The 23,656-nt window shown below is 44.2% G+C and overlaps 1 protein-coding gene across 5 annotated transcripts in view; it reads left to right on the forward strand.

The window, feature by feature from the left end:
• The first annotated feature begins 1,170 nt into the window (after positions 1-1,170).
• Positions 1,171-23,656, forward strand: part of SELENBP1 (selenium binding protein 1) — a 155,819-nt gene continuing 133,333 nt past the window's right edge. For 2 of the 5 annotated variants that reach the window (XM_085874607.1, XM_085874601.1), the window contains exon 1: positions 1,171-1,321. The gene's annotated coding sequence lies outside the window, so the exon portion shown is untranslated. The remainder of the gene's footprint in view (positions 1,322-23,656) is intronic. The other 3 variants (XM_085874602.1, XM_085874605.1, XM_085874606.1) reach the window with 3 other exon arrangements.

Consider the following 23,656-nt stretch of genomic DNA (forward strand, 5'->3'; position numbering starts at 1 on the left):
GTTTTTAATCCTGCTGGGTGTCCATATCCAAACACCCCCCTCACCAGAAAACCTGGTGGGGGACGGTTTAGTCGCCGACAACCCGACCATGGAACAGGTTAGTGCAGGTTTACATGGTACCTGTAGCAGGTCACAGATCGAACCTGACCTGACAAAAATCGTGATTTACATTATTTGTTCGCTGATCCCGAATCCAGGCCGAAGTAACTGGAAATTGCGTCAAAATCATCAGCTGTGCGGCGCTTCCATGTTCCACGGTATCGTTAGCAAGTATACAGTTGTGAACAAGTTTTATGTAAAGTCAGAAGCGAATGTAAGAAGAATTCTACGTTCGCTTCTCGGCTTTGCCTATTCCATATTAATAAATTAATTCATTAAAAACATTTTTTGTATCTTCTTCTTTGGATCTTGTGCAGATTGGTTGTTGGTGTGGTGTTCGCGCACACATGATGGACTGAACGGCCTCCACCTGTGTTGGATTTCCTTGTTTCGTTAGAGTGCTTGCTTGAGTGCTTAAGCCGCTTGGCGAGCGCTCTACAAACTGATGGAACACACCCCAGCACACGTGCTCGGTCTCGGTCTCGGTCTCGGACCCTTTGTGGTGGTACGGTTTGTTTTGTGTGATGAAAAAAAAAAGTTGATTTCGGGGGATTTTTGTTGTTGTTTAAAGCCTTCTCCCCCCGATTGTTGAGCTATTTCCGCTTTTTATCACCGCTGGGAATAGGAGTCGGGACAGGTGCTTTGATTTGAAAGGAAAAAAAACCACAACGTTACTCGTTGCGTGTGGGTTAGTCCATTCACTAACGAGGGGGTGTTTTAGGATTTTACATTAAATTGTCGTGTAGATTTATTCAACAATATCGATATGTGTATTAACATGGGGGAATTATACGACTTTAATGAAAAATTTTGTTACATTTTTATGCATTAGAGGTAGTTATTATTCCTCTTGCTTTCTCCACTAACCTAACCTCACCCCCTTGTTTTGTAATAGTCCTGTCAAGTTGAACATCGGGGGGGGGGAGAACATGTTTTTAATCGATTCATCACATGATGGTCCTTTCTTTCCTTGAGATGGACCAATCCCTTTTGCGATGTGTTTATCACTGCTCACGAGTTGTTAACGGTTTTCCGGCAGTGAGACAACACCCTCGGGTGCTTCGTCTTGAAAGATTGTAAATCACGAAAGATAGTCATTTCCGGGCCACGTGACGCACGCGACGCACGTGTCGCACGTGTCGCACGTGACGCACGTGACGCACGTGTCGCACGCCCGCACGCCCCGACGCCACCACTGAAGTACAACATCATTGATGTCGTGGTAAGCGAGATTAAGCTGTTCGGAGCGGAAGAAAGGGGAAAAACTTTCATACAGTCGCAAGGAAGCGATCTTGATTGGATTGGATTTCGAGATGTTTAAGATAATGAAGGCGATCGAGGGAATAAGTGCGAAAAAGTTTTCTCAGTCTAATGTACGTCGCGACATGAGGAGCAGCCGAACAGGGACCATTGCTTGAGAGTGTCACAGAAAAGGACAGTTGGGCCGACGTGAAGGCAGGGGGTCTCACTCTGATGGCAATGAATGAATGTATGGAATGGTCTCTGTGGAGCAGAGGGGTGTCGGCTGAAACGGTAGAAGGGATTTAAACTGCGGTTAAGATGATATGTACCCCTACCCCGTGTGGGTGGTGGTGGTGGTGGTGGTGTCCGTCTTCGTGTTTCTATTATCCTGAGAGCTCTGCCGGTGGGAATTCGGCCGATTTGACAAGGTAGAGTGGTTGGGTCACCAAAGTCGGACAGGTCAAGGGGGAGAGGGCAAACTCGAATAAATTCAGTTCCCGGTCCTTCTAGTAGTGGGTTGAGGAGTAGGCCATGCAGCGACCGACTCATAAAATATACACACAAGCTACAGAAACCGCAACAAGAAACTTCAAGCGAAATGGTGACCGGCTCTTGGACGGGAGACGTGGTCCGAGCAGTGTGGCCACTCCTAGCCTGGTGTTGGCTCAGTGGTTAGGGTGGCGGCTTGGGATGCTCCAGGGTCCTGAGTTCAAACCCCATCGGCTGCTGAATTTATACAGTACACCATGGGGGTTGACTGAGCCTGTCATCCTTCTGAGGTCGGCGAAATGAGTACCAGTTCCAGTGTGTGTACTGGTAGAGGGGCACTGCATCAGCGCCACACTTGCGCTTCAATGAATGATAGCTACCACGGCAGCTAAGCTGCCATACGACGACGACCACCACCACCACCACTCCTCATTTTCGTAAATGCCAAGGTGAGCCAATGAAAAAAGCCAAGAATTCACAAAGTTTCAGAAAAGCGATGATAATAGAAAACCTAGATACGCCAAGGTGAATAACGAATCGCCAAGATCTTGTGAAAAAAGCCAAAGAGTGGTCACACTGGGTCCGAGGGGAACAACAATAATTATGCTGCCTGGGAAAGGAAGTGCATCTCCAACGATTACCAAATGAGTCATTTTAGTTGGAACATGGGTAATTCCATGGGAAAAGTTACCTGGTGGCTATTTTTTGAAAGTACATTTTTGATTAAACCTTATACACCACATGACAGGTCATGAATTGAGATAATTGAATTTTTGCAATATTAGCTTCATCAAGCATTGTCTGCATACATTGTGGTAGCATCTCCGGACGTTTATTAATAAACGTCCAGAGACGTTACGTCCGTTACACTCAGTTGTTACGTCCGTTACATTACATTTGCCATGGTACTGCTTACATGGTATCATGAATTCCTCAAATAAATACTGGGAATACAATGACATACCTAAACCAAGCTGCGATACCAGATTTAGTCTTCTGTCGTAGAACACTTCACAGAAATTTGTGAGCAAAACGATAATCATGCTAAAGCGGGTATTTTGACGGTTACGTCCGTTACAAAGATTCATCATACCGTAGCACTCGGGCAAAAATTCTTAATCTCATATAATTACCATTTCCTGGCACCTTTGTGTTCACTGCACAAATATACTAATACGTTTGGTACGATAACCTTGTTCTTCATGAAATATTTTTGAGAACTGCCAATAAGTTCTGTCTGAATGTTACGTCAGTTACGGTGGAATTACCCACATGGAATGTGCGTTCGATATTTCAAACAGTAAGGAGTGCGGTGAGGGAGAAGCAAATGAAAAAAACTCCATTAGAAACATTTTCGGTTAAAAGTGAGATATGGTGTAGACTCTACACTCTGTGGAGGGAATGGAAACCAAGATTACAAGCAGGAGAGACAGTTATACATTCAGGTACTTTGGATGGAGAGCGTAATAAAGGTGTTGCTCTGATGTTCGATGTGCTTGTGGCAGAGTCATTGATGGAATGGACACCTGGGAATGAAAGACTGATTGGGGCTAGATTTGATTCAACGCATTGCAAGCTGAGTATAAGACGGTGTAATATGCTGTAACGAACGATGCTAAGGAGGCAGAGAAAGATCAATTTTTGAACAGTTGGTAGTAGTTTGGAAAGTAAAGAAACAAGATACGTTGTTGTTCGTTAGTTTGCAGCACAAGGCTGCATGGGTAGCATCATTGGTTGAGGGTGTGGTTGTGCTTATGATGGTGCCCTTTGCTGGTTCGGCAGAAATTTGGAATTTGTTCACGGTGTCAGCGATAGCTCGCCTACTCTTCGCAAATGATTCCATGGGATCTTTAACGTCCACCAACTAATGTCGGTAGCTGGGACGCTTGCTTAACGTCCATTTGAGGACACATTAGTGAATCGCCATGCGTGTGAAACACTGGGTTGACAGTTTATAGCCGAGTTGGAATTCTAACCCAGGCGAGACAGCTGAGAGGCGAGTGTGTGTACCTCTCGGCCATCCTGTCAACACACACGATATGTTGGTATTGTGAGATATGAATGCAAAAGTTGGATGTGACAATATGGGAAGAGAAAGAGCGACGTAAAATTGTGATGCTGGTGAAATTAATGATAATGGAGAGAAATTTGCTGATTTCTGTGGTGAAAATGGTTTTGTGATTGGCATATCTTGTTTCCAACACAAATTCACAAGCTTACTTGGATGTCATAGTAGTGCAAAATCTCAGACCATGTGGCTGTAAATAAGAAATGGAAAAGGTCATTGATGAATGTAAGAACAACGAGAGGAGCTGATTCAGGCAGTGATCATCAATAAGTAGTTGTTAAAGTAAAAAATATAGCTTTTAAAGGAGACAAGAACAGTTGCAAACAGAGAGAGGGGTGAAAACTTCAGCTCCTCCACCTTTGGTGGTGGAGGTAAAGAGTCGGAGGATAATGTCGAAAAATATAATCGTGAAATCTCGAAGAGATCAAATATTGATGGACAAAGAAGAAGGAGTGATGGAGATTGAAGAGTATTGGGAAAGATTGAGAAATGTGATTATGGAAGCAAGCAAAGAAATCTTGGGTTACTCACAAAAGAACGAGTAGCTGATACTCTCGGTCTCTCACCTTTTTTGGAGGTATGAGGAATTTATCCGTGTCGTATGAAAGCGAAATCTTGAATGGTTTTTGAAGTATCGTCAACACAAGTCAAGTTACTGAGATGGTTGCCATGGCAACTTGATTTAACTGATTGCGCCTGTGATCTAATCAGGTTGAGACCATGTCATGAGGAATAAATATCTGCAATCAAAGCTAAATGTTCAATGTTTTTTTTTTTTTTAATATCGTGTCCACAAAAGTACATGGACGGATTATTGGTCGGTCGGTCGGTCGAACAGAGCTCACTTTAATATTCCCCGTCTCTGACCTTGTTGGTGGGGCGGAGACGAAAAAGAAGAATGGATCACAGAAAAGTCATGCAAGGTGATTAAGGAAAGAAAATAACTCAAAAAGAAAATAATTTCAGCCAAAGATGACGACAATTGCCAAGAAAGAATGTCAGAAAAGAAAAGTAGAAAGATAAAGATTAGGAAGTAAGAAAGATTACTTGGAAGGATGAGAAGGAAACAACAGCAAAGGAGGCAGTGCGAAAAAATTAGAGAAGATGTTTGTATCAGATTGCCAAAGTAATGTTTCAAAATGTCACAATTTTGGTAAAGAGAAAATATGGAAATATTTTCTATATCGGCCAAAGAAGATCAATTGGACAATTGGACAAGATGGATAGAACATTTTGAAGTGATATTGAATAGAGAAGAGCCATATAACTCCAGATCTGGATGAAAACGTGCTTGTACTATGGATAATTATAATCAAAGTATATTTAACAAAAGAGAAGATAAAACGAGCTGTAATGAGACGAAGAAAAGGAGCAAACAGAGATTGCAGACCCTCACCAGGATTTGTTTTGTGTGGTGTTTGTGTAGTTTTGTGTGGCGTTTGTGTACTGGTATGTTACATAATTAATAAGAAACATAATTAGAACTGTCACTTTATAGCTGCTGGCAGTGATGACCGGGTACCAAGACATCCCGCTTTGATGCAACCCCACTTTGATCGGACACCTGACCCTGACCCATTGATATTTTTTGTTGCTATTCAGTTGATTTTAGAATGGGATTAAAAAGAATTGAATTCAAATCAAATGGAAGACCAAATAGGTACAGTCCTGCATTGGAGTCATCAGAAGGAACTCAAACAAGCAAAAAGAAAAGATCAAGTCATCAGGAGGAACCTGGATAGGATTCGCATTTCAGCTGTTACTCCTCTACCCTCAAACTCATCCAGGCACATCCAAGTGAGCCTTATTAAAATAATACATCATCAAAAAAAAAAAACAACACATAAAAATTAAATAATTCTGGCTGCCAGACCATGTATCCGATTGAATTTAGTTGAAATTTAACACATGTATTCGCCATCACTACTGGATCACAATTGTGAAGTTTCACATCAATTAATTAAGCAGTTCCAGAGAAAACATTTAATATTTTGCTTAAAAATTCAATATGGCTGCCAAACCATGTGACTTGTCAATGAATCCTGAACAACCTTGTACACAAGTGCCTTGGGGAACATTTTTGTGAAGTTTTCCCTCAATCTGTCTCGCTGTTCTGGAGAAGATTTTTTATATGTTGGGTAATTCCATATGGCTGCCAAACCATGTGACCTATGACATCATGTGTGAACCTTTTTTTCCTCATGGATAGGCGGTCATATGTGTAAAGTTTCACCTCAATCTGTTCAGCCACTTCAGAGAAGATTTTTGAGTTTTTTTTATTTAAATTTTTATTTATTTATTTATTTGTTTATTTATTTCATTGAACAATATGGCTGCCAAATGAAGTGACCGATGTTGTAATCAAAAAAGATTTGTGCACTATTTTATCCCTAGATGACCCACAAAAATTTTCATACTGATCTGATGTAGCGTTCTACATTTGTAATTATGATGTCATAACGAAGCCACCGATGACATCAACAACAAAAAAAATCACACTTGCTTCCCATCATGCATTCCAACAGCAACATAGCGGTTCTTGAACTGGGAAGCCGGTCTGTCAGAACAAAGACACAGTTGTCACTGTTGATGGCAGTTCATCAAAAATTCAACTTTATGTGCACTAGTCTGTACTGCCATCTAGTGTTTAAGGTGTAAATTAACTGTGCGACTGACACGACAAAATGTGACTGACGTTACATGTGACTGATGTTACATATTTCAGCCCCATGGGGAGTACTTCACATGTGCCAAGTTTCAATTTTTTCTTTGGTGCAGTTTCAGAGATGGAGATCCAAAGTTTTTCTGTTTTTCCAATATGGCTACTATACCACATGACCTATGATGACATCATTATCATTAAAACATTCTGCATGAGTAGTCGCAACAATGTTGAAACGATGTAATACTGGTGAATATGTTGAAGACTCTAACAGAGGAAATTAATATTTTTGCATACATACAACAGTCAAGCCGCGTGGAAGAGACTAGTTAGTACTAGTGCACTGGACAAATCAGGACAAAAGAAACAGGAGAGAGATAGAGATAGAGATAGAGATGGAGAGATGGAGTCAACAGCAGAGCTAAAGGCCAGGACAGAGGGAGGTGGACAAACAATGGGTGTAGGGAGGAATGGTGGGCAGGAGAGGATGCATGGGGTGGACAAGATGGACACAGAAGGAAACTCTCAGGATGGAAATTTGGAAGGAGGAGGGATTCGGGTTGGGTGGGGTAACGAGGGTAGAAAATATCATGGTTTTGGATTGGGGACTATCTGAGATGTTGGTGAACAGATGGCAGAAGCATTTGAGAAGTTGTTCAAAAACATTTGGGGTTAAGAGGTTTCACCATCAGATTGGAAGATGGGTCTTATTACTTCTGCCACCAAAGGTGAAGGGGGTTATATTTTCACCCCTTTCTATCTGTTTGTTACTTGCAAAATCAAAGATTTTTCAAGTATATTGGTCAGTCGATTTTGTTTTTCTGTCTGTCTGTCTGTCTGTCTGTCTGTCTGTCTGTCTGTCTGTCTGTCTGTCTGTCTGTCGCCTGCAGGTCACAATTTCAACCAATCTTTACGAAACTTCACCACATCGTCCAGTTTGGCATGAGGAAGAAGCATATTGTTTTTGAGGTCAAAAGGTCAACACAGGCCAAATGTCATCAACTGAGGGGAGATTTCTAAAAAATTTTCAATTGTTGATTTTAAATTTCAATTTTAAAAAATTTCAAAAAAAAATTTCAAAAAATAAAAATTTTCCTCCGATTGACTTGAAGTTTAAAGAGGATTTATATTTCAGGTCACTGAATTCAAACAGCCAATTATTTTTGAGGTCAACATAGACCAAAAGGTAAACATAGGCCCAAGGTCAACAACTTATGTGGTATTTTTAAAATTCTCAATTTTCATCCGATTGCTTGAAATTTGAAGAGGATTTATGTTTCAGGTCTCTGAATTTAACAAGCCAATTCGTTTTTGAGATCAACAAGGACCAAAATGTCAACATTGGCCCAAGGTCTACAACTAAGGTGGTGTTTCTAAAATCCTGAATTTTCATCTGATTCACTTGAAATTTGAAGAGGAGGTGCATATTTGGTCATTTAATTCAACCACCAATGATATTTGAGGTCAAATTTGTTTAATGGATCTTGCAAGTATCGTGCTCTGCATGATGTCGTCTTATTCTTTGTTTGTTTGTCTCTGTTTGTTTGTTTGTTTGTCTCTGTTTGTTTGTTTGTGTGCAGGATATCTGAAAAAGTTGTGTACGGATCCAGATGAAATTTTGTGGACAGGTTGGGTGTGTGACAAGAACAACTGATTAGATTTTGGTGAAGATCCGGATCCGGCTACTAGAAATTCTTCAGTGATTCTTCACCGTTGAGAGATCGAGCCCAACAACGATATATATCGGGATATCTCAAAAATGTTTTGGGCCAGATATGTTCTCGTGGATGATGCATTATGGGGCAGAGGTTTGCACTCTACTGAGTGCCATTCTAGTTTAGTTTGAATTCTTCAAGTTATGTTGAAGTTATGAAGAAATGATATTTAGGAGAATGTAACAATTGGAAAGGTATAGATTGAGTATCAATTGTTTCAAAAAACGTTTACCAGATGCATCCAAAAAGAATTAAAGAAGGTTTGGATAAGAGGTTTCGACATGACCAAGCTGGGCTATTCTCCAGAACAATTCTCTCTATTCTCTGGAACTGAAGAAGTTCAGGCAATGTTTAACTCTTTTTGAAAGATTTGGAATTTCAGACAACTATAATTTAAAAACCAAGATAAAACTATTCAATTCCAATGTTAAATCGGTGTTGTTATGGACACGGCACAGAAATGTGGAAAATAAGCAAGGAACTGGAACGCAAACTGACTGCCTTCCACCGTAGATGTTTGAGAAGGATTTTAAGTATTCTCTGGCCAAATTTCATAGGAAATGAGGAAATAATGAGGAGGGCTGGGGAAAGAGATATTGTGATACAGGCTAAAGAACGAAGACTGTGATGGGTTGGACATATAATGAGAAAGCAAGAGGGACATTTTACGAAAGAAACCACGTTTTGGACACGTGGGGAAAAGGAAAAGGGAGGGTGGGTTGGGTAGTGGACCAAGAAATACATGGAGAAGAATTGATGAAAATGAACTTTGATTGGAAAGGGGAATTGCCTGAAGTGTGCAGAGAGGATTTCTCAAGACCGAATAAGATGGAGGAATCTCGTTGTGGGCCTATATGCTGTGAAGCATGTTGGGTCCTAATTAAGTGAGTCGGTACCGGGAAGCATTGAAGTTTTGAGGATGAGGTGCACATCAATATTGGCTGAAATGTGTGGGCATGATGGACCGAATGGATTCCTGGGTCGGTCACTGTCGGTCACTGGGTCGGACCGAATGGATATGCGATCATCATTTTGGTTTTTGAAAAGGTTGTTCCACTGATTTAGTATTTCATGTGTTTAAGCATGTGATTGGTTATTATGTTACTCATGGAAGTCCTGTATTTGTTTGTTTTCTGGATGCCCAGAAGGATTTTGACAGAGTTAATCATTGTTCGCTGCTCAAAAATGTGTTGGATCATGGTGTGTCCACTTTTTTTTCTTTTTTTTTTGGAAAGACTGTCGAGGCTCGAATGAGAGCTAACACGTAGAACGTACAATAAGCGGGGCAGGAGGCAAGAGGAGAGGGAAGGAAAAAACAGTGGGGAACAGAGATATGAGATCTATGGGAGGGATGGGGTGGGTTACAAAGTGTAAACCAGATGGACACTACAGGGATTTTCAGGGAGGAAAGCAAGGAATTTGAAGAAGGTGGGTTTGGGGTGGATTATCAGGCGTAGAAAAGATCATGGTTTTGGATGGTGGAAGATAAGAGATTGTGAACAGCTGTTTTGAAGACCTGGAAGGAAGAGTGGGATTGAAGAGAGTGCAAGAGTTTCTTACAAAGGTGGGGAAAAAGAGGAATGAAAGGGTGATCGTGAGCAGTGATTCTTAATTTTGCTAATTTCTCCAGAAGGGGGTTTCTCCTTGCGGAAATATGGGGGGGGGGACATATCTCAGAGCAGGGGGAAAGGCCAGAGAGGAGATGGTAGAAGACAGAAATATTGTTATGAATCTGGAAGCCATGAGCACTCAACATACAGGTCCTATAGCTCAGTTACTTCGATAAGTAAATGTGGATAGATAGCTCCCCTTTCCCCTTGTTTAATGGGTAATTGAATGTACATGCGCTGCAAAGTTATTTTGATAGTCAGGGTTTTCTTTTATTTTTACACCACCAACATCAACGACAACAACGCCAGCATCACCCTCACGTTCACTTCGCTCTGGCCGACTCCATGGTTGGCGGAGTTCAAAGAGGTGCCTCGCGGTAGCCCTCGACCAATCAGCGTGCTACGAGTGAGGTGGCCGCCGCTCAGCCAATCAGACCCCGCGACGGTGAGAAAGGCGGTCCGCGTGACGTCACCACGCCCCCGGGCCAATCGACGGACTTGCCGCTCGTTTTGGCCAATGACAGGGCGACGAGCAATTCTGCATGCCAAAACGATCCAGTGAGAGAAAGCGGGAGGGTGGAGGCGTCCCCCCCCCCCCGGACAGGGGTGAATAAGGTGGCGGCGATCCTTCCTCCACAAGAACTGCAAGTCAGTTGCGCGCCGTCTCTCTGTCAGTGAACTGGAGAGCTTTTGAGATAGTTGATGACCATCGAGTAGGCAAGCTTGTGGTCAATCTGACGGGCATGTTGAACGAGTGTGGAGTTATCAGCCCTCGCTTTGACGTTCAACTCAAAGACTTGGAGAAGTATCAGAGAAACCTGCAGAGAGGTTAAAAGTCAGAGATAATGACATTCCCAAACGATGCACCACAGCTGGATCTCTCCAAAATGTTCCCCAAAATCCAGTCCATGCAAGTGTTGAGTGTGAGGGCCAATACATACAGCTGACAAACTCCAGTAACAACCGGAAATAAGTCTGCGGTGGAACCACCACACCTCACAGCACTCTCTTTATCAGAGTTTAGTTCAGAAATCAGATTTACAAACTTTGGTGGCACCCTGCGAAGACCGAGAATCCTCCAGAGGGTATCTTGATTCACTGAATTGAATGCTTTGCGGAGATCAACATCGGCAGCGAGCAGCCCCTGCGGAAACTCTCGTCTGCATTCGGTGAGGACCCAGACAGCAAGGATGTTGTCAATCATTGACTTATTTGGTGTAAAGCCTGACTGCTCCAGGCGCAGGTGCTCGAGCAGATTGTGGCCAACTCGATGATGAATTATCCAAGCAAAGACCTTGGCCAGCACTGAGTCACCCCTCGGTCGTTTTTTGCAGTCCTGGTGATCACACTCCCCTTTCCAGAGAGGGACAAGGCCCCTTTTCCAGTCAGTTGTGATGATGCCTGTGTTCAAAACAGAGCGCAGAACTGCATGTAATAACACCAGTACAGCATTTACACCAGCCTTGACAAGTTCAGCATGGGGCTTTAACTATTTCAAATGGTTCACCACAGCCTGTGTTTTCACAAATAAAGGTGGTTCACAGTTGATTGGTGGTTCAGCATTGGGTTTTTTTATATCACTGACATCCAACTCAACAGCCAGTGGGTTAGCCTGGTACAACCGCTCAAAGTAACTGGCCCGGCGGCCTTCACTTCGGATTCCTCCATCAAGAGTCCACCACCCTCAACTCGAACAGCAGCACACCGAGGGATGGGCTTGGAGGAACGCAATGCACAAATTCTTCTGGAAGCAGGCCAAGAATCACTCATCCACAGGTGATGCTCCACACCTTCACAGATTCCTTGCACATCTGCCTCCCTGTCCACCCTTGGTGCATGCACAGTTTTTTGCTTCAGTTCCCTGAACAGCTTAACTCTGCCGTTACGCTTGGCCCTGTGACTGGTCAGTGGTATCGAGTGTCCGTTGAGAGACAAAATTCTTCTTCGCCCTACGGTGAGTTCCAAGACATCCACCGGCGACATCAAGGATGGTGTTCTTGAAGGCACTCCACAACTACTTAGGATTCCCCACAGCACCGAGACCCTCCAAGTCCCCATTCAGCTTGTTCGCAAACTCCTCAGCTCTCACTCATCCCTGAGCTTGTGAATATTCAGTTTAAGCTGGGATGGTACTATTCTCCTGGATTTAAGCTGCAACTTCAGAGATGCTACAATGAGCCTGTGGTTGTTGTTGAGGAACTGGGCACTCCAGTCGACCCTGCAGTTCTGAATTATCCTCCAGTGACCATCGATGAGCACATGGTCAATTTCCTTTGCCACACCACCAGCTTTGGGATACCAAGTCCAGCGATGAGCCTGTGGGCGCTGAAACCATGAACCAGCCATCCTAAGTCCACGACTTCTTCTAAAGCTAAGGAACTTAGTGCTATTCTGGTTCACAGTTCCAGACCCATGTGGTTTTAATATGTGCGTATGGGGTCCAACACATGTCGTTTAGCTCTCCCTATCAGTTTCAGTTGATGCATTGAAATCACCCACAATTAGAAGAGTATCTTGTTTGGGGTAATGATCAACCACGGTCTCGAGTGCGGCATAGAATCAGTGAGATCACTCGCCTCAATCGGAACACAGATAGAGTCCAGGGAAATGACACCCAATGAGTGATGAATCCTCAGTCTCATAGCATGCTCATTGACCATTGTTACCTCAATTATCATGAGAGTTAGCTTATTTGATAAAGCTTCAACAACTATTTGGGCATGGTAACCATCAGATCGACCAGACCAGTAGTCGGTGTAACTCGCCGTGATCCTGTTTCCGAACCTCAGAGAGTGCTGCAATACTGATCAAGCACTGGAGCTCAGATGAAAGCAGAGACAGTTGATCATCATCTCTTCGGTATATGACATTCCAGGCACTCACCCGAAGGGACCGCCTTGGTTTAACCAGAGACAACCGCCGTCTGGTGGATGACACCTCAGCACCACCTCAACACTACTTTAATCCAACTCGGGAAGGAATTACCCTGTGTTTTTCCTCCTATCATTAGAGTGGGGGTCCTGAAGGCTTTTCCCCAATCCCATCATCCGGTGAGCTGCCCTGTGATGGGCAGCTGCACAGGAGGTAATCCCATGGAGTGGGTTTTCAGTTTTCTTTGCATTTTTAGTGTGTTTTATGGCGTGAAGTGTTTTACGGTGGCCGGAGTGAAATCCTGCCACCAACCTCCGAGGAAAAGGTAACCCGAATGCAGGAGGACTGCTGCAGACACATTCGCGTACCAGATGTGGATGGCCGTCGGCTTACAAGGAGCTCCTCTGTCCTTTGATAGCTATCCCAAAAAGCCAAATTAAATGACAAAACACTGATCAGCAAGGAATTGGTAATTAACATCCACATCATGCGTGATCTAACACAAAATTAATTAAACTTTCTGAGAAGATACAATCTTTGCATCAATTTCTTGTACACAGCATAGGTATTTTCATCAAAAGTTAGCTGGCTATCAACAATAATACGCAGGTATTTGAATTTGTTAACAATTTCCACCTTTTCACCATTTATGGTTACTGGTTCATGATTGTGACCTTTTCGAAAATCCAAAATCATCTCTTTAGTTTTGCAGTTTGCACACATTCAGTGTGAGACAAAAGTCCCCACACCACTTATTGAATGCGTCAATCCCATTGAAGTATGTATAGGTGATGATACACAGCTTTGGAGAGCACCAGTGTTCAAAATTGATAACTTTTATAAACTACCATTCACTTTCACCTGCTGAGGATGGTCTCGTAAGAAACGTCCCACCTAGAATATGATATGGGAATTTTGGCACAAGTCACTCAACAATTTCATAAGGGTGAATGGATGCAGTGTTGCAGGCTGACAAAAAAAAAAACCAATAAATATTACACAAACGTAGGTTCCATTTTTGTCAAGGTGACTTGTGATTAGATGAAGCAAATTTCGCCAGGCGTCTTCGACACCGTATCTTGCTTTGTATTCAAATTGTAAAGGATCCAAGTTGGGAGCTCCGTCTGTTATTATGAACTTAACAATCAATTTTCCATACATATACTTTGGATGGAAGTAAGGCAACAGGTCTATAATTATTGAGCTGCCTTGGTTGAACATTTTTTGGCATGGGAATAATGATGGACCTTTTCCAACAAATAGGAACAGTATGAGTAATTAAAAGTATCTAAAACAATTGAGTAAAAAAATTTACTAAGTTCTAAACAGCACTGTTTCAAAATACAAGGCTTAATGCCATCTGGACCACAAGCCATCCTTTTACTCAACCCCCGAAACCACTTCATGACATCGGATTCAGGAATTACCTGAATTCAGGATTCAGGCATGGGACACGCTTGAGTATCCAGATCCGCACAGAAAGTTTCACATTTTACTTGGTTCCCTGGAACATCAAATATATTGTAAAAAGTCATTCAGTTAATCCACAAATTTGGAATTGGGAACATGAATGGGCAATCGACCATTCTTCATCTCTCTTCTCATTCATGCCCATCATATTATTTCTGAGTCCCCCTCAGAGCGTTACGACCATCACCATCGTGTAGGTCTTCAATCTTATCCCTGTGAGACTGTTTACACTTGCCGATTACAGGGCGCAGATCTTTCTTCACCACTCTGAGCGCAGTTATGCATGGTGTTTCAGTCTAGACAAGTTATGGTTGACCAGTTACCTGATTTTTACCTGTGTGGTGATAAATTGAAGTATGTTGACATGTACCTTGGTCACATTATCAGTAACGACATGCATGATGACCCCGATATTAAGCGACACTATCGCTTTCTCTGTGTGCGAGCAAATATGCTCCTTCATGGGTTTTTCCTTTGTTCTGAAGGAATCAAGTGTTATCGGCTTAAATCTGACTTGTAACTTGTACGGCTCAGCTTTGTGGGGCAAGTTTGGCCAGTCATTATTGCGCAAAATCACCGTCTGTTATAACAATGCCATAATTCGTTGGTTGTTGGGTCTTACTCTCGACAATAGTGCTTCTGAAACCGTTGTAAGTCATCGGGTGATGTGTTTCCAAGAACAGCTCAGGAAGTCAGTGCAGAGCCTTAGAAATCATGATTCTTATTGACCACATGCTGGTTAAGTTATTCACTGTTGGCCTGAGTCTCACCTCACCGTTACAGAGGTGGAATAACCCACTGTTTGTATAATACTGTGATAATGTAATGATATAATACATTTATGACTCGTGTATGAACTCTATGTTTGCAATAAAGTTAAAGAAGTCATACAAAGAAGTTTTACAATTTTATCCTTTCCTATTTCCCATTTCCACTCATTTCAAAAAATTGGAAGAAACAAACATAAAACATACTTTTACTCCTCCCCCCTCGATGAAAAGAGCACGAATATATGTGCGTGTGTATATATGTGTATATATATATATATATGTATGTATGTATGTATGTATATATGTATATATATGTATATATATATATATATATTTGTATATATATATATTTGTATATATATATATATATATATATATATATATATATAAATATATATATAATATTTTGTACATACATCTTCTTCTTCTTCTTTCAGCTGCTCCCGTTAGGGGTCGCCACAGTGGATCCTCCCTATGATCTGCATAGTGATTTGGCACATGTTTTTCGCCGGATGCCCTTCCTGACGCAACCCTGGTCCCCTCTTACGACACAGGGATATGGTACACCTATTAATACACCAGTCAACCCCCTGGTGTATTAATTCAGTGGCCCAACGGGGCTTGAACTCAGGACCTTTTGGATCCCAAGCCGCTGCCCTAACCACTGCACAAACACCAGGCTATATTTTGTACATGCATACCGTATCTAATCTACTCTAAATGGATGAGGTGTGTGTGGGGCATGTTTTTTGTGAAGTTCTACTTGAGCGTTCTGATGTGGTGTGATATGACATGATTGTCATGACCTCCAAAGTTGATTATGCTAATTAACTACAAAGAACCCAGAAAAATTCCTGTTTAAATGCATGCCATGTTCAGGTGTACAGAACAGCTTAATAAGTCTTTCTGTGGCGTGGCATTGTATTTACAAAACAAATCACAAAAATAATGACAAGCCGGTAGGCGACGAGGGATTTGCTGGGATCGAAGCGCTGGATACGATGCTTTTCATTCTGACCGATCCACCAACGAAGATTCATTGCCAAGACGTATTGGTTCACATACAATTGTCCCTCTGCCTGGCAAGATTTTTCCTCTTGCGTATTTTGCCAACTGGCACTCCTCATAAAAATGACGGTAAATAGACACCCTATTTTTGAAGGACTACCATTTGAAAAATAAAACCTCAATCAAAAATCGGCTCAAGTAAAATTTTCTAAATTTCTCGAAGTGTTTCATTCCGAAGTCTCGTTTCTCAACATTCAAAACTGAAGCACAAGTATTGAAAATACTGTACGCGGTTTTTCGGCCGCTGCACAGCAACGGGTGGTTGCTTGGCAACGAAATTCAAACGCGCACATTCCCAGACCATATGAGACCTGTTGGCAAAGTTTCATCGAAATCGGTTCGCTGGTTCGTGCTGTGGAGCCTCGCGTTGCAGACACACACACACACACACACACACACACACACACACACACACACACACACACACACACACACACACACACACACACACACACACACACACACACACACACACACACCCGGAAAACCCGACAATAAGGGATATCTAGCATATATAGCGAATCCAATTACATTTTAACAAAGCATATATTAATTAATCCTAATTATGTTAATAATAATAATATCATTTGGCAAGAACGAAATGAATATATAGTCTCCACCCTGGCCCCAGTGGTAACAAATGAGGGTCTCGGCCGACGTTCCACAACATGGTCAAGGATGTTTGTGGACCCCTATAGCTATTTTTAATACAGGTACCTGTAAATAAGTAAATAAATAAATAAAACTGTTACAGGCAATCGAAGGACTTATGAAAAATTTATTCACAACCATGTTACAGTAAATACGAAGAAAATCTCAGCATGATCAAATGTTGTCCTTTTTTATGATTCACCTTGGTTCAAAGTGAGGGAGGATGCCAGTTCTCTCTGTACACATGTGCATTGTATCGCACCACTCCCAGAGGGAGTGGGTATTACAAGTCATACTAAAATAAGCTATAAATAAGTAGCAATGGGTTAATTATGGATTGGATAATTCCCCCATAATTGGCTTATGTAAATGTTTTGGAGAGTGTGACTAATGGTAGATGTAAAATGTAATGTATGTGGTGACATCTTTACTTGAAAAGGGGTGGGCGGGGGGCGGGGGGTGTTGGGGAGGGGTGACCACCTCTTGGCCTGGGCTTCACTCCCTCGTGGTGGTAAGGATACTGCACACAACGGTCACATTGGGATTTCAATAAAGTTTGTTACATTGAAACAACTCTGCGTTGAGATAAACACAACAGTCGGCTTTCCAAATTTACAGGAGGCTTTCCTAATTTGCAGATGGCATGTACCTTTGGGGTAAAGGATATAGCAGAGAGGGGGTTGGTGGGGTTGATTAGATTCAGGAAATTCGAGATACTTTCACAGATCGGGTGAAGGAATGGCAGATGCACTGTAACATTTAGGAGTTGTAAGGTGTTGTGGATGGTTATGAATCATGAAAATTGGGACTACAACAAGGTGCATCTCCTGGCACATTTGACAAAAGAAAGGGATTTGGGGGTGGTAATATGTACTGTGGGATGGGGAGTAAGCATACAGCAGAACACATATTTAGATTGCTATGGATTTTAAACATATTGCATATATACAGTGCCTATAGAAAGTCTCCACCCCCTTTTAAAATTTCCACCTTTCATTGCTTTATAGCTTGGAATGAAATTGCATTAAATCAGACATTTTATACTATTATTGACACATTGTTAACCCACAACTTCCAAGTGAAAAAACAAACTCCACAAATTTCAGAAAATTAATGAGAAAATACAAAACTAGAATATCTTGGTTGGATAAGTGTCCACCCCCTGAGTTGATACTTCATGGAAGCACCTTTGACAGCAATTACAGCTGTGAGTCCGTTGGGATAGGTCTCTACCAACTTTGCACATTTTGATTGGGCAATATTTGCCCATTCTTCTGCACAAAACTGTTCAAGCTCAGTCATGAGCATTTATGGACAGCAATCTTCAAGCCATGCCACAGATTTTTGATTGGATTTTGGTCGGGGCTCTGACTGGGCCACTCAAGGACATTTCACATTTTATTCCTTAGCCACTCCAGTGTAGCTTTAGCTGTGTGCTTCAGGTCATTGTCATGCTGAAAGGTGAACTTCCGTCACAATTTCAGCTTTCTTGCAGAGGGCAGCAGGTTTTCTTCTCAGATTTGTTTGTATTTTGCTCCATCCATTTTCTCTTCCATCCTGACAAGTGCCCCAGTCCCTGCGAATGAGAAACATCCCCTAAACATGATTCTTCCACCACCATACTTCACAGTAAGGATGGTGTTCTTTCGGTGATTTGCAGTGTTGGGTTTGCGCCAAATGTAACTGTTATGTCCGCAGACTGGCATGTAAAATCAGCGCTTTGAGCTAATGGTTGTTCACACTGTTGCGTTACAACAACTGTACTGGTTTATGGCGCTCCCACCATTTTGTGAGACCGACATTTAAATGCTTTGTGTTTGATTACACTGACCTACATAGTCGTGTCCTGTCACAACAATTGGCGACGAAGATGGCTGGAATTTCTCTCCCACTGCCTCCTCCATTCCTCGCTCTGCCAGGCGAGCCTCCAGTGTCATGAACTCTCTGGATTCCCTCCTTTGAAACTTATACCATCGTGCTTGGCTTGGAAGACCCGAGTGATGCAAGGAAAAAAGCTTTGCTGCTTCGTTGCCTGGGTGCAGAAGGCCAGTGGATATTTGGGACATTGGGCACTGCAAACACATTTGCTATGGTTGTAACCCTTCTGGAAACACATTTCTCAGCCCCACGGAGTTTTCTTCTCCAGCGTTTCTTTTCAGGCATCAACAACAACTGCCGGGTGAGTCCGTACACCAGTATATTGCAAACTTGAGAGGATTAGTTATTTCCTGTAAATTTGGGGCCCTGCAAGAGGAGATGATCAGGGACTTGCTCATCGAAAAAAAACGTCGAGTGTTAAAGTGTGCGAGAGACTTTTTTATTAGAACCAGACGATTTACTGCTTTCAGAAGCTGCAAATTGCATTTCAAGTTGAGTCCACTGCCGACTGTGCAGCTCAACTAGCTGTGTTGCAGACGCCCTCTGCAGCCACACAGCAGGCAGCGCAGACGCTGCAGCAGGCTGATGACTCAGACCCGGGCCATTCTGTTCAACAAATGCAGCAGTGACACGTGCACCTCCGGGAGCGCTGTGGGAATTGTGGCTCCGCTTTGCATGCTACGAGAGCACCACATTGCCCTGCACGTGGGCAGATATGCAGGAACTGTGGAAAATGAAATCAAGATGCCAAAGTGTGTCGCTCTGCCCCTGCCATGACGCCAGCACCCCGAAGACCTCAACCTTCACCAATAACACCCACCATTATACACAATGTGTGCTCCATCCTGGTGGCTTTCAAAACATGTGCCATTCAACTGGGTGATGTGTGTGTGTGTGTGTGTGTGTGTGTGTGTGTGTGTGTGTGTGTGTGTGTGTGTGTGTGTGTGTGTGTGTGTGTGTGTGTGTGTGTGCCCCTGCTATTGGACACAGGGCTACCGTATCTTTACTCAAACTGGACACTTATAAACGACTTTTCACCCACCTACCACTATAGCATGCCTCCACAACTCTCTGTGGGTATGGCAGTTCCAAAATAGACATAATGGATACCATCCAACGACCTGTGTGCTGTGGCATCAAGCACTTGACTGCATTCTTATTCCACATCACCTGTCACGGTGCTAATCTCCTGGGCCTCGACTTCTTCACAAGGCTAGGTTTCTCCCTAATGGATGCCAGTGGGTCAGCAGTTTTGCAGGTTGCCTCCCCTTGGCAGCAGAAATAGCCCATACTGTTTAACAGACTGGGCTGCCTCACCACCATCACCCACCAGCCCTTCCTCGACTCTACGGTGACCCCGTTCATCCAGCCACTGCGACGCATCTCGCTCACTCTCCGTGATGGGGTGGCTGCTGTACTTGAACTCCTGTTGGAAGCTGAAATTATTGAACGAGTCAATGCGGCCCCTTGCATCTCAAACCTGGTGGTTGTCAGAAAAAAGTCGGGAGGACTGCATATCTGTGTGGACCTTCGTGCAGTAAACATGGCTGTCATTCCAGTCAAATTTACACTATCTACGTCTGAGGAACTGACTACCCAGTTTGATGGCTTCACGGTGTTTTCTAAGCTGGACCTTCACCAGAGCTATCTCCAGGTGCCCCTCCACCCCAACAGCAGGGACCTCACAGCGTTTGTCACCCATGCTGGAGTATTCCATAACACCAGGATGCCTTTTGGGCTCAGCTCGGCTCTGAGCTGCTTTTGGAAAGTGATGTCCTCCATCCTAGCAGGGATTTCAGGAGTGCCCATTTTCTGAGATGACGTCATCGTACACAGGTCTGACAGATCTGTCCATGATGAGTGTCTGCACAGGGTGTTTGTAGCACACGCCAAATACAACCTCACCTTGAATGGTGAAAGTGTGTTTTCTTTGCTCGATATTGAGTTAGTGGGATTTTGCCTGTCAGCTCGGGGCAGCTCCTCGCTTCAATCCAACATTGAGGCAATCCATCACATTCCGGAGCCCACCTTCGCAGCCCACATTGATTTTTTCCTGGGCCCGACGGCATATTACCTGCAGTTCCTGCCATGATACTCCACCATGACAGCACTGCTCTGCCAGCTGCTCATGCCGAGCCCTGGGTTTGGACATCATCCTGTTCTGAGGCCATCCGCCTCTTGAAATCTCAGCTTTCCACATCACCCATCCTGGCTCACTTCAACCTGGCCTCCCACACCCTGCCCCCTGCGATGCGTCGGCCACTGCCGTGGGAGCTGTGCTTTCGCAGGTGCAGGATGGCATGGAGAAGCCCATCACCTTTGCTTCCCGGGTCCTTACCTCGACAGAACAGAGGTATTCTGTAGGTGAACGTGAGGCATTGGCCTGCGTCTGGGCATGTGAGCGGTGTCATATGTATTTGTATGGCCGTGCATTCAACCTTCGGACTGACCACCAAGCACTCAACTGTGAGGTCTACCTCGGGCACAGACCACAAACCGCTCTGACTGCATCGGTGGTCTGAACGCCTCTATCAGAACAACTTTCATCTTCAGTTTACGCCTGGTAGGGGAAATGTGGTGGCAGACCGACTCTCCCACTCTGTTAAAACCCTGGCCTCTACCAGCTGCTCTGACCATAGGGAGCATGACATTCAGTTGCTTCATGCCCCTCTCCAAGCTGCAGTGTCCCAACAGGAGCTCCAGCAGACCTCTGAATAGGACTCCACCCTCTCAAGACTCTGCACCTACATCAGGACTGGATGGCCATCCCGTGTGCCTGAGGAGCTGATGCCGTTCACTTGTGTCAAAGAGGACCTATCCTGTTGGAGTGACACCTCTGTGGCCCGCAGGCTCTACACTGTGGTCCCAAGTGCTTTCCGTGCGTATGTTTTGGGGATGGCACATGAAGGTCACTTCGGCATAATTAAGCTTAAACAGAGGTGCTGGGACTTGAAGTGATGGCCGGGAATCGACTGGGACATCAAAGCCATGGTAAAGGATTGTGCCGCCTGCTTGGTTAGTGGCAAAACCGGTCCTCCGGCCCTGCCTCCCCTGCAGCAGCTTGTCTTTCCAACCAGGCCATAGGATCATTTCCAATTAGACATCTGTGGCGATATCCATCGTGTTCCTCACCACCAGCGCTTTGCGGTGGTGGTTTATGACCTGCACTCCAAATGGCCGGAGGTAATCCCCATGGGGACAGTCACCACTAGAGCAATGGTAGACATCATGGACATGTTCTTTGCAAACTGGGGGCTCCCTCAGGCCATCACCACTGACAATGGGCTTCAATTCACCTCCGCAGAATTTTCTTCGTAGCTGGAGGGCCGTGGGGTTCGCCACATCCGCACAGCATTCTACCATCCTCAGGCTAACAGAGGGGTAGAGCGTTTGAAACGGCATCTCTGAACAGAGGGGTAGAGCGTTTGAAACGGCATCTCTGAACAGAGGGTAGAGCGTTTGAAACGGCATCAACCAAACTCTGAAAAACGGCATCCAAGCACACCTCGCCCAGGGTTTCACTTTTCAAACGGCTTTACTCCAGACACTGCTACACTACAGAGTGACGCAACACTTCACGACTGGAGTCTCACCAGCATCATTGTTGGTCGGCCGTGAGCTGCAGCTGCCCTTGGATAGGCTTTGGCCCTCAGCAGTCCAAGCTCCCGCTGGCAACACTGAAGCTGCAGTTAAGGAGCGCCAACACAAGATGAAGCGGTGCTTTGCCGGGACACGCAGGGCTAAGACACCCACTATCCAGGTTTCAGATTGGGTCAGAAAACGTCGCCCTCATCGTGCTAACAAACTGTGCTCCTTCTGGTCCATACCCCTTCAGGTCAGCCATCAGTCGTCAGCTGGGGCCAGCTACATTCCAGCTGACTGATGGCTCCCGTTGGCATGCTAGCCAACGACAGAAGGTGCTGGCTCCCTCAAATTCTTGCGCGGACATGCCTGCTCCCCTGACTATGTCCACAGCACTGATGGATGTACCCGTGGCCCTGCAAGATGCGCCTGACATCCTGCCAGCCGATGCACCACAAGACATGCCTGCTGCCCAGTTGCCTGGGCCACAGCCTCCACTGGATGGACTTCAACCTTGGTCTGTCCGGATCTGGGCTTGTCCAGGTTACCTATGGGACTGTGTCCTCTTTTCACACATGAACCTTCCAAAGGGGGGTGGGGTAAGTGTTATGTCCACAAACTGGCATGTTACATCAGCACTGTGAGCTAATGGTTGTTTGCACTGTTGCTTTGACAACTGCACTGGTTTATGGTATCCCTCCTGCTTTACGGCACTCCCGCCATTTTGTGAGACTGACGATTAAAAGCTGTGAGTTTGATTACACTGACTTGTGTAGTCGTATCCTGGCCCTAACACAACAGTAACGTTTTGCATTTAGGCCAAAAAGTTCCATCTTGGTTATGTCAGGCCACAGAACCTTTTGCCACATGACTTCAGCATCTCCAGTGGTTTTTTGCACACCATTGAGTAATGGTGTCCTTCTTGCAACCCCACCATACAGGCCAGACTTGTGGAGTGCCTGACATATTGTTGTCACATGCATACAGTGACCAGTCTGCCATAAAATAAGCCCTGTAGCTCTTTCAAACTTGCCATTGGCCTCTTGGTGTCCTCTGATCAGTCTCCTCCTTGCTTGGTCATCCAGTTTGGTGGGATGGCCTCATCCAGGCAGGGTCTTTATGGTACCATATGCTTCCACTTCTGATTGTCTTGTCTTTGCTCCAAGGAATATTCAAGGCCTTTGAAATATTTTATGCCCATCCCCTGATCTGTGCCTTCCACAACTTTATCCTGTTGGTCGTTTGAAAGCTCCTTGATGATCATGGTTGAGTTTTTGCTGTGAAATACACTACCCAGCAGAGGAAACCTCCAGGAACAGCTGATTTTATTCTGAAATAATCAGAATCACTGCAATTTTACACAGGTGGAGGCCAATTAACTTGGTGTGTGATTTTGAACTTGATTGGTTACACTTGAGCTGATTTACAATTGCGATTATAATGGGGGTGTGCACTTGTCCAACCAAGATGTTCTCGTTTTG

The sequence above is a fragment of the Eptatretus burgeri genome, chromosome 3 (assembly GCF_056783735.1).
Source record: "Eptatretus burgeri isolate ZD-2024b chromosome 3, Ebu_testis_v1, whole genome shotgun sequence".
Lineage (NCBI taxonomy): Eukaryota > Metazoa > Chordata > Myxini > Myxiniformes > Myxinidae > Eptatretus > Eptatretus burgeri.